This window comes from Sarcophilus harrisii, chromosome 4 (genome assembly GCF_902635505.1).
Source record: "Sarcophilus harrisii chromosome 4, mSarHar1.11, whole genome shotgun sequence".
In the NCBI taxonomy this organism is placed as follows: Eukaryota; Metazoa; Chordata; class Mammalia; order Dasyuromorphia; family Dasyuridae; genus Sarcophilus; species Sarcophilus harrisii.
Window position 1 is genome coordinate 425,037,554 of NC_045429.1, and position 14,084 is coordinate 425,051,637.

Sequence of the window (14,084 nt, forward strand, 5' to 3'; positions counted from 1 at the left end):
CTGGCCCTGTTTCCCCTTTTATCCCAGGACAGTTCCAACACCTCAGGGGCTGGTAAATTGGGTTGGCAGTGCTGATACTTTGCACTCCCTCTGACCCCTTCCACCCCTCCCCCATAAGAGTGGGGAAAGTGGGGGGAAGGTTCAGGATCTTTGCTTATTGAGGAACCAACTTTTTTTTTTTTTAAAAAGAAAGGCAGCACAGTTGAAAGATTTCTAAAAGCTTAAATTGCATTTTTATCTTGACTAGATATCAAGGCCCCCTGTTTCTCCTGACTTCTTAATCCACACCCTTTAATCCCGACCCCAGGAGAAATGAGCTTTCCTGGAAATTAAGAGTGAAAGGGCTAAACTGTAGGCTACTTAACACTTTTTACTATGGACAAATAATCTTTTGCTCCCAGCATTTTCTCCTATTTCTCTTTGATAGTTAGATGGGCCATCAGCATTCTTACAGGCAGCCCACAGAAGGGAACCTGATGCATTTCCTGCTGTGCCATCTCCACCCTGATTGTCACCCCAGTTTTAGCCTTCTCCCAAGATCTGGGCTTCAAACTTTGGACTCTCAAGTGCCCTTCAGCCTGGAGAACATGGGACAACTGACTGGGAACGACGGACCGGGACAAACACCTCCTGCCCTGCTGCCATCCCCACACCTCATGCCTCACAACACAAAAAAACACAAAATGCCCCGCTGCCATCCCCACACCTCATGCCTCACCTCCTGGCATGAAACCTCAAATCTCTACGACCCTTGCCAGCTCGAAGCAGTTAAGAGGAGATCGGCGCCCCTTTTCCCCACATGCCTTTGGAGGTGACTGCTTGAGGGGGGGGATGAAGAGGGGACCCCCGAACTTGGAAAATCCTGGAAGGAGAAAATCTTCAATTCTGTCTCAATAAGAGGCTTTGCTCCCTGTCTTTTTCCTCTTTGCAGAGATTACAAACATGCTAGCCATGTGAGGACCCTCTGTCTGGTGCTATCCTTACCTCTACCTTTACCTATCTCCTACTTCCAAACCCAATAATAAACCTCTTTTATCAATCTAGCTCTCATACCAATAAATGCTTTTATTGTTATGCCAAAGTTCCCTTTTAATGGGGTGCCCAGTTCCTCCAAAGCAGTTTCCAGCCACAGTAGCCTGATGGTAGACAACCCCATTTTGGCCAGAGGAGAGTAAGTTTGTCTGGGTACCTTTTGGGGTACCATCTGGTTATGTCTTAAGACTTGTTTTGTTTGGTTGATTAGTGACTAACTGGACACATTTGTCACTTTTGGGGTGCCCTTTTCTTGGGGTACCAGTTGCTTTGATTGATTAGTGTCTAACTGGCTGCGGTTGTCACTCCGGGTGCCCTTTTTGGGGGTGTCAATTGCTTGGTTGATGAGTGGCCTACTGGACGCGGGGGTCGCTACTGGAGTGTGAAATAATGGAATTCTGGACAAGGTAAAAGACTTTCCTTATTTTGTGGTAGACACTGCAGTCATCAAGACTGCAGTCCTTGTTTGGAGCTCTTGGGAGCTCTGGCACAATTTTTTAGGAATTGCTGCGTGCTGCCGCTCTATCTCTAAAAAGAGATACGAGGGAGGCTACAAAGATTTAGAAAACTAAGTTTTTACTTCTCAGTAATCTAGACACTCCACTGCCCTCAAAAATCTTTTCCTGGAACAGATGCTTTGCTTAAGGAAACTCTTTCTGTCCAACCCTTTTCCAGAGACAAAGGCTCGTCCTTTGCATCTCAATGCATTTCTCCAAGACGTCCTCCCACTTCTTCCAACGAGTGGGAAGGATATACATTTGAAAACGGGACTCAGTTTCCCTGCTTGGGTCATCCTGTGTTAGAGTAATGCCGGCTGCTCCCACTTTTGCATGCTCAGGGGGCTATCTACAAAGACTGGGGATTTTAAAACGCCATTTGGTTTGGCTTTAATGTTAGTGTCCTACTGAATGGTGTAATTGTGCAGTCTGTGTCATCAGTGTTCTGTATGTCTTGTATGTTATTAGATAGTCTAGTTGTGCTCTGTGTTCTGTGTGATTTTTGTCTGTATTAAATTGTAATTTGTTTTGTTCATTTGAGAGCTCTGTTAAATTTAAGAACAATGATCAAATTTGGGAATTGGTTATTTCAATACTGAACTCCAGCTGGTGAAAATATTTGATTAGGAATTTAAAGATGATTCTAAATTTGGGAAATGAATTTGTTATCCTTAAGTATAAGATCTTAAAGGAACAATAGCTTGTTAAAAATGTTCTGTTAACTTGCCTGAAAGAGGTCATGTGCCTCTAATTTTACCTAAAGTATGTTAACAAGGACTTTTCTGAAAGCTTCACCTGGCCAAACTGGGCTTAGGAGAAGTCCATTGGGAATGATGGCCACACGGGGCCAGAAGGAGAGAAAGAAACTATGTTGTTTTATTATTTGAAATGAGATAGAAATGGATTATATGCTTTAAATACTGCTGGACATGTAGGTTTTATGGGATTCCCCCACCCACCCACTGATTTCTGCCACTTTAAATTTTGGGTGGGGTAGGGATCTTTTGTAAAGATTTAAACTCACCCCCCACTGCTGCCACTTCAGCTATAGGAGCATTTAGTTAGCCTGGGGTGAAGTTTAGTTCGACTTCACTCCCCACCCTTGTGGAGTTAGGGGAAGGGTAGTCACATGGAACTCTGTTCTTCCCCCCTTCCTGTTTCAGACATTTTAAAAGCAGCAAACTGATAAGGTTATGGCAAATATCTGTTTAGGATTTGTTACTAGAGGTAAAATATCTTGGGTTTGTAATTAATATGTCACTGCATTTTTTCCTCCTGTAACTGATTTCTATAATCAGAGCAATAGTCAATAAGAAATTGTTAATTCAATTATGTCATACCTTGCTGTTTCCAATCTGGTTATGTATAATCACTATATCCTAAATACTTGAGCAAATAAGTATTTGGTCTGGTCATCTGTTGGTTACTAGATATTGTGTCTGGATATTCAAGTTTTTTAAGGTTTTTAACTAATGAGAGGTCACATCTTGTTGTAGTCCTTGTGGACGAGTCTTTCTATCTCAGACTGTCCTAACTTTTCTTTGTTAGATTTGTTTTTATTTCTAGATTTGGTCAAATTGCAGATATATTGACTTGCTTCTGGGACCTAGATCAAACCTTTGTTTGTCAGCTTGCCACACTACAGACCCATCCCCCTAGCAGACCGAGCATCGTCCCTGTTCAGCATGAAGAAGCAATTGACAGCCATCGCCCATTTTTCCTGATGTAATTTGGACTGATGGGGGGGAGTGGGAAAGTGGTTGACTTGTTAGAATTTTCCCTGTATTACTGTGCTGTGTTTTAAGACTTGGGATGGAAATTGTTAAACTTGTGTAATTATTGCTGTTATGTTTGAAGAACTTTTAGTCTGTTATGTATATGATTTATATGTGGGATGGTCATTTGATAATTCCTTTCCAAAAGAAAAAAAAGGGAGGAGAAGAAATAGGAAATTGGGAAAACTGGTATCTTGCTAATTCAGATTTAATTGGAAGTCCTTTACTCCTTGCTTAAATTTACTAGACTACGATTTGCTGGTTGTGCTTTATTAGAAATCCCTTATTCTGTTGGAATTGCCCTAGCAGACTCAGTTTTGGGGATTATTTTTTAGAAACAACCAGAATTTGGATACCTGTCTTGGAACTGGTAGTCCTCTCTGAGCTGTTTCTCCATTTCCTGTTACCCCAGGTCTTTAATTAGTAGTTCAGCGTACTTAAAAGGACCTTGTTGATATTGAGGCCTCTAAAAGTTTGGGGTTTGCCTTGCCTTGGTCTAACTGTGCATAATCTGCATTCTAGTAGCAGCCTTGTTTGTTCCTCTGGGCGGGACAGGTGGGGGTACTCCAAGCCTCACCCTTCTCTCCTGGAGCCGGCTGCCCCTCTGAATGGGCAACACAACTACCTCCTGCCTGCTGCTCTGTAAGCAGAGGCTAAGTCATGCACAAGTGGCCACAGCTATCCATATACTCCCCAACTGCAGAGGATCTGACAATTGATTGTCAGAAATAATTGAAATAAGGAACTTTGTGTACTGCTGATTAACTCTGGAGTTATCAGAGAGAGACTTGACCTTGACATAAGTCCTTGTATTGGTCTAGCTTTATTTTGATTTTTATTTGGTCTATTTACTTCACATAGGGTTGTTCAAATTATGGTGGTAAGGCCTTCTAGAGGAAGGTAATTCAAAGATTTGAATAGTTCCAAGAGAAAAAGGGGGGAATGTTATGCCAAAGTCCCTTTTAATGGGGTGACCCAGTTTTCCAATTGTCCTATTTCGCTATTCTGCCTTAGGTTATAACTGTCCCCTCTTAATGATTGAGATAAAGGTTTTATAGACATTCCTTAATGTTTGACAAGATAAAGGTTTATCCATTTCAGATTTCATTAGAATATCAGTAATGTCATTGTTCTTTTTATTCCATAAAAAGTTTGCTACCCTGATACTAGACTCTTTGAGAAGATAGTCTCATCTAGCCCTGGGATCAACATGGATCCATTGGTCCCAGTATTTCTCAACATTTAATAAATTATTGAATTGGTCTCTAATCTCTGTCTTGTCTCTTTCTTTGGCATTACATTATTGAGGACTCGCGCTGCGACTAGACTTCATTTACCACCGTATCCTTGCGCCAAATGCAGGGAGTTGCAAAGGAGCTCTGTTTGACTCCCTGTACCCCTAACCTGCCACTAGACCTCAACTAAACCCTAATTTCATTTAGGTACCCCACATCTAGACCTCAACAGCTTCATCTGCTATTCTTGCAATGGGCAGGCCTCTGTGCAGCCCTAATGGAGGAATACTGATTTATGCTAACAATTCTGGAGTTATCAGGGAAAATCTGGCTCTTGTCCATAAGAATCTTGAGTCCAGACCAATGGAGCAGGGTCAGGGGACGAACTGGTACCAGTCCCTGTTTAATTCCCATAGTCCCTACATCTTTTCTAGACTTATCTGGTCTCGAATAATCAGCCAAAGTTATGGTGCTACAACGATGATTCAATGGTTTGAGTATCCTCCTAAAAACAGTAGGGAATATTAGATCCTGGATTAGTAGGCTATAGCTCCTATCCTTAGGAAAACTGGATTGGGTTCAGGGGCCCAAACCTCCCCTTCACATTCTGAATCCTGTGACCCCCTGTGCTTTTGGGAGAGGGAGCACTTGAAACTGCTTGGGGTCCCTTGAAACTTCTCATGGTCAGTGATTGGTTTTTTCCTGGAACATGCAACTCCCTGAAGCATACCGGTAATTTGGCAGTAACACCTGCAAGATGGGGCCCCTTTTGTCTTAAGGTTATGTTCATTAAGCTTTGAGAGCATCCTGACATTTAAAGAATCTCCCTTAGATTAGCAAAAACTTGTGGTCATGTGTGCCTTTCCTTTGTTTCCACCTAGAATTAAGGAATGTATTCTTTGCTCTATTCCTTTTGTAATTCTTGCCTATGGCATAGAATCCCCTCCCCTTAGTGGTTTTAGTTTTTGTAAACCCCCACCTTTTATTGTTTAGGACAATAAACTCCACTTTAAAACTTCCAAGGTCTGCCTCCAGTCTTTTCATTCCTAGCATAAATTTCAATCCCGGCCTTCCCTTTTCCAACACCACATATACTGAATCCCAAAACTTTGGTCCTATACTGATTAGTTTAGAAGGAACAGCACAAATAGGGTAATTTACCTATCCATGTATAAATGGAAATATTACTGTCCTGGGGTAAAACTGCGTCCCCTTTAATCTAAAATAATCACTCTGAAATTTTGTCCCCTTTGATTCCAGGTCTTCTAGACTCCAGAGAGAAGGTATATTTTCCAGACTGGGCCTTTTCTAAAGCAAATCACTCCCTCACCCCCTTTGATTTTTTGGTTAGCCTGATCTCCATTCAGGAAGCCTTCAAACTGATTTTCATTTAGTTGGAGATCTGGGTCTGATATTGAATGACTTGAAACCCCAAGATAAGTATGTAGGCCTGGGGGTATTGGTTCTCTTTTCAACTAGGTACCTTAGCCTCAGCCGTCTGTAAAGGACAATTTTGAACTCCATATCTTTGCAGAAGTCTGAAGTAGGAATTAAGCTTCTGCCAAGGGTCCTCTATCTTCTTGACACAGCTGCCTACCAGGACTTTAGCCCACTATGAAAACATTCTCTTCTTAGTGCTAATGTCTATTTTCCTAACAGGACTTTGCCACTCAAAAGTCTCCCTAGCAAAGCTGACTTCTCAGTTCCAATAAACTTTTTTTGCCACTAAAATTTTGGGTTCGTGAATTTTTTTCACGTTGGACCTGCACCTTTGACCAAAGAAGGGGATTCCCACAATTCTCTGCACTGCCACTAGAACAGCATTATTACCACTAATGGTAAAACCCCAAATTACACCCACATCATGTAGGATAATTGTACACAGACCTCCACCATTTTCAAAAACAATGGCAGTATTATGTATATACACCAAAAACTGCAGTTACTGGTTCCCTAATTCCACTGTGCTAGGGAAAAGACATAGCTGCAGAAAGTACACTGGGAAATATCCTACCTCAAAACCTCCATCCTGGTATGTTCTCTGTCACTCTACATATTATCCCTTTTACCTACCAACTTGTAATTGATCTACTCCGTGGAGCCAGAAAGTGACATCCTTGTTAAATGCTACCCATTCAAATTCTGTGTATGCCCCCTCTGGATATATGTTTGTCCCGTGGCATATCAATCAATACTTTGCTTATTGAGTCCCAACACTTACCATTTTTCTTTCCCTTTCCTCCTCAACCTTATCTCCATGCCCAAAGCTTCAAATGATGAGACCTCTTACTCTGAAATTGGAAACTGGGGTTATCAGGAACGTATGGCTCTTGTCCGTAAGAATCTTGAGTCCAGACAAATGGAGCAGGGTCAGGGGACGAACTGGTACTAGTCCCTGTTTAATTCTTCCCAAATATAATAGGGAACAAACAATAGTTCAAATAAATTACTTTTAAGAAAAAGTGGGGGTTCTGATCATTTCCATGTAAAATAAACCCACAAGGATACAGGAAGACCAACTAGGAGCTTGAAATGAATTCCCTTTATCAAGTGGACAAAGCATGTGATCTATCCCCAATACAAGATGTGTTGCTAAATTAAAGCAAAGACTAAGTGTGTGCATTGTTTTATTCCCATTCTGAAAGGAAGAAAGCATTTTTTTCATTAGTACTTTTCAGAGATGTGAGGAATTGATCACCTCCCACCTCCCAATCCACTTGGGTGAAAGCTGAGTAAGTATAGTGCTTTCTTTGTCAATGCATTTAAAATAATGTCTTTTGTAGTGGGTGAAAGATGAAATGACTGAGGAAACAAAAGGTTCAGTCTCTGGAGCATTTGGGTTTATTAAGCAATACATAGCAAATGTTCAATAAGCTGGGACCAGACTTCCTTAGCTTAGGCCTGGATCCCAATACAGGGGCAAACAGACTTTTTATACCTTAAAAACAATGACAAATACTCACAATTAATTAAAAGGAAACAATATAACATTAGGTAATCTGATTTCTAACTGGTAGATCTTCCAAGAAAAAAAGAACAAACTTGTGGGTCTCTGATTTCAGAAAAAGAAGTATCCCACTCCTGTCAAGTGTCTGTAAAATATCAAAGGAAGATAGAAAAGATAACTGATCAATGTAATCAGTTTTTAGATAAGAAAAATGGGTTATTTGAAATACACAATGAGGAGGTCCTGAATGAAAACCAAATTATGTCAGACTTCTGAGACCCACTCTCTGTAAGGGTATCAAGCAGCCTCTGCCCTGTCAGAAATTCTAATCATGTCCCTTGAGGTTAAATTTTTCCCGTAAAATCTACTTGTGGGCCATCCCCATGGTGTTTTTTTGGTGGGTTTTGGAGAAGGACACTACCTATATCTTACCATACTAGTTACACTCAGCATAAGAATCCAACTTTTCGGAAGTTTGGACACTGTCTCGCTTTTTCTATTTGTTTTCTAACAACTCATCAGACTTCCAAGTCAGCAATGAACAGTGATCAATGAAAATGTGGTATGACTTGCAATGCTGAGCAGTAGATCCCAAGATATTTATCTGTAATCACTAAACATCTATGTATGTCTCTGGCCTGAATAAGAAATATTTTCGGGTTGTTATGGTATATGTGGAATTTGTCATATAAATTTTGAATTCTTTGCCTTCTCTTCTAAAGGAGAACAGGCTGCTTAGTCCTTTGTGTGTAAGGACTTCTGGAGTTTAGAGATCCACTCCCCCAACCCCCCCCCCCCCCCCCCCCCCCCCCCCCCCCCCCCCCCCCCCCCCCCCCCCCCCCCCCCCCCGAGATAGAAATATAAATAAAGCAGCAGAAAACCTACCCTGTTAGCATTATGGATAGGAATCTTGATTTCAGTGAGCAAAAAAGGGTAGGGATGCAAGGAAACCAGGAGAATAGCACCAAGGATCAATTTTTCCTCTCCTATACAAAGATATTGGGCTCAAATTACATTCATGTGTTTACAATTTGGGTCATATACTGTTATTCTCTTTGATCTTTATTTTTAATATTATAAAACTGAGAGAGAAGAGCTGACTTCAAGGCTGGAACTAGTCTTTTGAATGGCTCATTATTCTGGCCCCAATGGAATACTTGATGAATCTCTAGCATGTAGAAATGCTTTGTATCACTACTTCAAATGCATTTAATATATGCACTATATATATATATATATATATGTATACACACACACACAAATGTGTACATACCATATATGATATATACAGCCCAGTCTCATGTAGAGAACTCCCAAGAAGCTAAAGACTTTGATAACTGCCATGTTTCCCTCCTCCTAAGATAAATCAAGGATGCATTTAAGGTTGAAATCATGACAAAGCATAAGGTCCTGGCACATTTCCTGGGGCACTGTGAACTTTACACAAGATGGAATCTCCAGAAAATAACATGCTTAAGGGAATCATATCATACAAAACAGGAACCAGGGTTGGTCACAGAATAATGCTTTGTTCTGTTGTTTTAAAGGTATATAAGCAACATGAATTCTTTCAATAAAGGGCTCTGTTGAACTCTCAGCAACCCCATCTCCTTATCTGTAACCACCACTAGCCCATTTGTATTGTGCTGGTCACCAAAGTCTCACATTTCAGTTACACAAATGCACGTGTATACATGTACATAATATGAGGCATACACAATTTCATATGCAAGGACAATCATTTAAGCAAACACACACGCACAGACACATGTATATGGCCACACATATAAATAGGTACAATGTATGCATATCCATATATGTGAACACATATTTTAACAGGCTAGAGAAAAAGGAAAAATTTATTAGATCTTTCTACAGAATGAAGAGCCAAAAAAATGGTGGCCAGCTTTGCTTTCTGCTCCCCAATCTCTGTAAATTTCACATTATATAAAATTCAAAGAAACATGGCCTCTGGGCCGCATGGACAGTTTCCTTACATGGCATATAGGTCTATTTGAAAGGACAATCATTAGGATATTCCTTACATTCCTTGCAGCAATATTTAAAGAAGCAGTAGGATTGTCAAGAGCTATAGTAAATACTCCTCATTAACAGATCCAGAAATTAACGGAGGCACATTAAAAGTTAGAATTCCCCAAGCTGAAGATGGTTGGTTTATTTCCTGGCTGTTGGATCCTCTGGCTTCTATACTTGACTGTCTGTACTGATGAACATGCTTCCTCCTCCCTTAATTGAACTGATGTGCTCCATATATTTATACATTGTATTATATTTATACATGTGTTATGTATGTTCCACATGTGCCACATAGATAAAATACATAAATATTAAAACTATAAATAATAATTATATAACATAATATATTTTACATATAATATACAATATAAATATAATAAATTTACATATAAAATATAGCCATATATGCTCTGTACATATGGGTATATATACATGTGTATATATATATATATATATATATATATATAAACATCAGTCAGGATATATATATCAAATGCTGTTGTAGTTGCTTTGTTCGAGCATGTCCAACTCTTCATGACCCCTTAGTAGGGTATTCTTGGTAAAGATTGTAATGCTGGAGAAACTGAGGCAAGGCAGAGGTTGGTTTTTAATAAACTGTGGAAAGTTTGGGATAATCAGTAGAATGGGGCTCATGCCAAAAAGACATTAAATCCTCAGCAACTGAGGCAGAGGCCTTTTATATGTTTGTTTGTTTTTAGCTATGTAGAATATATGGCAAGGGGGGGGGGGGCAAGGATACTGGGTCGGGGACAAGCCATAATTCTAGGAAAGGATCATAACTTAGTCCTAAGAAAGGACCATAAAATTAGACAGAATGGGGGCAAGATAAGAAAGTCAGAGGGCAAGAGACTGCCAGGAAAGGGGCAATACTCAAAGGAGGGGGAATTATCCTATCAGGCATTTGAGATGTTTTATGACTCCATGATATTTCAGGGTCTCTTTTCTAACTTAATTTCCCCATTCCTAAGAACAAAGGAGTAGGGCTATAATAATTTTATTCAGGGAATAATAATTCAGTGAAACTGAGGCACAGCAAGATAACTGGAATGGTTTGCCATTTCCTTCTTTAATGTATTCCCATTTTACAGACGAGGAACTCAAATTCAGGTTGTGACTTGCCTGGATCACAGAACTAGTAAGTATCTGAGCGTGAGTTTGAACTCAAGCCTTTCTGATTCTAGGCCCAGTGCTTATGGACTATACCACCTAGCTGTTTCTAGATATTACATATATTTTTTAAAAACCTGTAAATCTCTATATAGTTATATGTGTGTGTATATATATATATATATACATATATATATATATATATACACACACATATTGTTGTGCCACAGTTCTCTTTAGTTGTCCTGACTCAGTCTCCCTGCATTAGTTTCCCTTATTGTCCTGACTGAGTGTCCCTGAATTGTTCTAAGTTTCCTTAACTGTTCTACCTCAATGCCTTTAGTTATAAAACCCACCTCTGGTCCATTAAGACTGAGGACCATTTGCTCTAAGGTTATAAATTGTCAATGTAAAACTCAAGATAAGGAGATCAGACTTCCTGACTCCTAACTCTGTCCTCAAGAATTTACGCTATACCTATAAAATATTCCAAGAGACAAGACTATCCTGGATACCTCATTGACATATTTACTACTGTTTATTCAGACATCCTGACTCTGGCTTTTAATAAGAATTTATGGCCTCCCCTCCATCCTGACAGAACCAAATGAGTCTGTGAAGAAGTTTTCCCATTTCTGTCCCCTTCTTTGTTTGTAAAATAGGCATATAAGGATTGGGGATTGTTTGGGGATATATTGAAATAATCAGATGATGCCTTTTGTAGTGATACTACTTACAATCAATCGATTTTGTCCTGTAACAGCCCAATTCATCATTCTTCATCTCTAAACTTAACTCAGAAATGTGGCTGTCCTATGTTTGGAAATCCAGTTCTCTTCCTATTCCTCTATTCTTTCGTCAAAGAAATCTGTTACACATGAAGGATGCAGATGGAAAAAAAGGAATCGGGTCTAGGATGTTTAGACCAACAAGTTATCCTTCAATCCAGTCAATTATGCCCTCCAATAATAAACTCTAATCTCTCTCCTGCCTCAGTTCCTCCAGCATTACAACATGTGTTTTTGTGTGCCAATATAACTATATAGCTACTATTGCTATCTATGTATTTATTTAAATATATATGTATAGACATCTCTATATAGATATTAACATGCACATATAGCTACCTATATGTCTATATAAAAAAAATATATAAATATAACAGAAATATCAACAGACATTTATGGATTATCTGTATATATTTATATGGGTATGTAAATCTGCTGAAAGATATATAAATATATTTACATACATAATCTCCAAATATCTATATATTTGCACATCTGCATATAAAACATCACTATGTAGCTATAGAAAAAACATATTTGTATATATTGAAATAATCAGATGATGCCTTTTGTAGTGATACTACTCACAATTAATCGATTTTGTCCTGTAACAGCCCAATTCGTGATTCTTCATCTCTAAACTTAACTCAGAAATTTGGCTGTCCTATGTTTGGAAATCCAGTTCTCTTCCTATTCCTCTATTCTTTCGTCAAAGAAATCTGTTGCCCATGAAGGATGCAGATGGAAAAAAAGGAATCGGGTCTAGGATGTTCAGACCCACAAGGTATCCTTCAGTGACGTCTGGTTTGCTCTCTCTGTCCTTGAGGGCAGGGCTGGACTCGAAGGAGGAACATTTTAGTCTCGGGAGGGAAAGGGGAGGTTGTTGCTCGTTTTCATTCCCAATGTCCAACCACCGTATTTTCTTCCCTCAGCCGTACTATTTTCCGTACTCCCCAAAACTATAAGAACTCGCTCACTGCATAACCGCGTCTTTACCGTGGAAGCCGGGATGCTAATTTATTTAAATTCGGATTCTGACCTTGCTCGGAATTCGTGCTTCAGTCTACCTTAATTTGACAACTGCTATAATATCTAAATGTATTTGCATATGCAAATACACGCGCGCGCACGAGAGCTAAATAGATACGTAGGGGCGAAAACTAAAACAACTCCTGGTGGGAGGATGAGTCCTCGGCAGCCTGTGGCCCTAGAAGCGGGGTTTCGGACGGGCCCGCGCGGGAGGGAATTCTCCCTCTATCCAGCACCAGCCACTTCCGGGGGGTGAGGGGATACCGTCCCAGCCCATTAAATAGAGTCCTTCACGCCGCACCCACAGCACGGGAGCGTATGGGATCAGAAACTGGGACTTCATTAGCACACGTTCCCTCCTAGAAGAAACAGTTCACCTCCACTTCCGGGAGGACACGAAAAATAGTCAGCCCCTACTTCCTCCTTCTGCAAAAATCTCCGCGAGCCAATCACAGCTCGGCACAGACGCAGGCGCAGTCTCCGGAGTCACTCACTCCCCTCCCGACCGGGGCGGTGTATTGTGGGAATCCGAGCCTCCGGGTTCTGGCCCGCCCTGGCTGTTTACACAACTTGGGTGCTCCGCGGGTGGGCGAATGTGGGTTGGGAGAATTTTAAGGGATACAATTTTTTTAAGGGATATTTTGTGACTCGTGCTTCGGGCTTGCTTCGTTTTCTTTTCGTGGTCGTGTTGATAAGGGTTGTGAGCTTGGGCGTCCACAGCCCGCCCCTCCCCCCTCTATTTGAAGGCTGAAATGCAGCTGTGGTTTATAAAACCACAAATGTAATACAAAAGCCATAACTAGAAGAAAAAAATTGGCTACGTCAAATAAGGATCAATTTCGCGATGCAGCTCTCGTTGTGAGGCCCCATGGTGTAATGGTTAGCACTCTGGACTTTGAATCCAGCGATCTGAGTTCGAATCTCGGTGGGACCTGCAAGACAATTTTTCTTTCTGATTTGCTTTTACGAGTTTACGGCATGTATAGGACGAGTTTTATAGAATTCTTCTAATAAACAAAAGAAATATGAAAAAATCCCTGACTTCTAGTTCTCTCCAAGAGAAACGCTGTTACCTACTATAGAAACTAATCCGAAATTCTCCGAAAACAGACGAGGTGGCCGAGTGGTTAAGGCGATGGACTGCTAATCCATTGTGCTCTGCACGCGTGGGTTCGAATCCCATCCTCGTCGGATTCTCTTGCTCGCTAAAACCGTGGTTTTTAATCCTTTGTCGCGGCGAAAAATTCGTTGTTGGCGCTTGGCTGTTTGAAAATAAACCCTTTGTCTCAGTTTCACCCAAGAGTGATTTTCTAAAACCTCCGAATTACCAGCTAAGGAATGAAAAAGTGAATCCTGGTTTTATTTCCCTCTCCACTTCTAGTGGAACAAACTAGACTTTTTATTCAGTAATGACTAGTTAGTTACCTGCCTCATCAGCCTCGCGGTCACATTTATTTTGCCTAAGGTCCATCTGTGAAATAACCATTTACACATTTTATTAAGCCTAATTTAACTGTTGTTAGGAGCTGTAGGAGATACAAAGATTCAAAGTTAGCAAAGCTTGAATCCCTATTTTCAAGGAACCAAAATTTACGGTTTCCTGTTTTACGTTCCCA

General features: G+C 40.4%; 1 long non-coding RNA gene and 2 other non-coding genes across 3 annotated transcripts; 2 read left to right on the top strand and 1 right to left on the bottom strand.

Moving 5' to 3' along the window:
- Positions 1–7,356: 7,356 nt before the first annotated feature.
- LOC116423423 lies at positions 7,357–12,883 on the bottom strand. The gene is made up of 3 exons (XR_004234034.1): positions 12,028–12,883; positions 8,372–8,472; positions 7,357–7,631 (listed from the first exon to the last, which is right to left on the bottom strand). It is a non-coding gene; the product is annotated as an uncharacterized LOC116423423 (long non-coding RNA).
- Positions 12,884–13,330: 447 nt separating this feature from the next.
- On the top strand, positions 13,331–13,402 carry TRNAQ-UUG. The gene has a single exon. It is a non-coding gene; the product is annotated as a tRNA-Gln (tRNA).
- Positions 13,403–13,577: 175 nt separating this feature from the next.
- On the top strand, positions 13,578–13,659 carry TRNAS-GCU. Its single transcript has one exon. It is a non-coding gene; the product is annotated as a tRNA-Ser (tRNA).
- Positions 13,660–14,084: the final 425 nt, after the last annotated feature.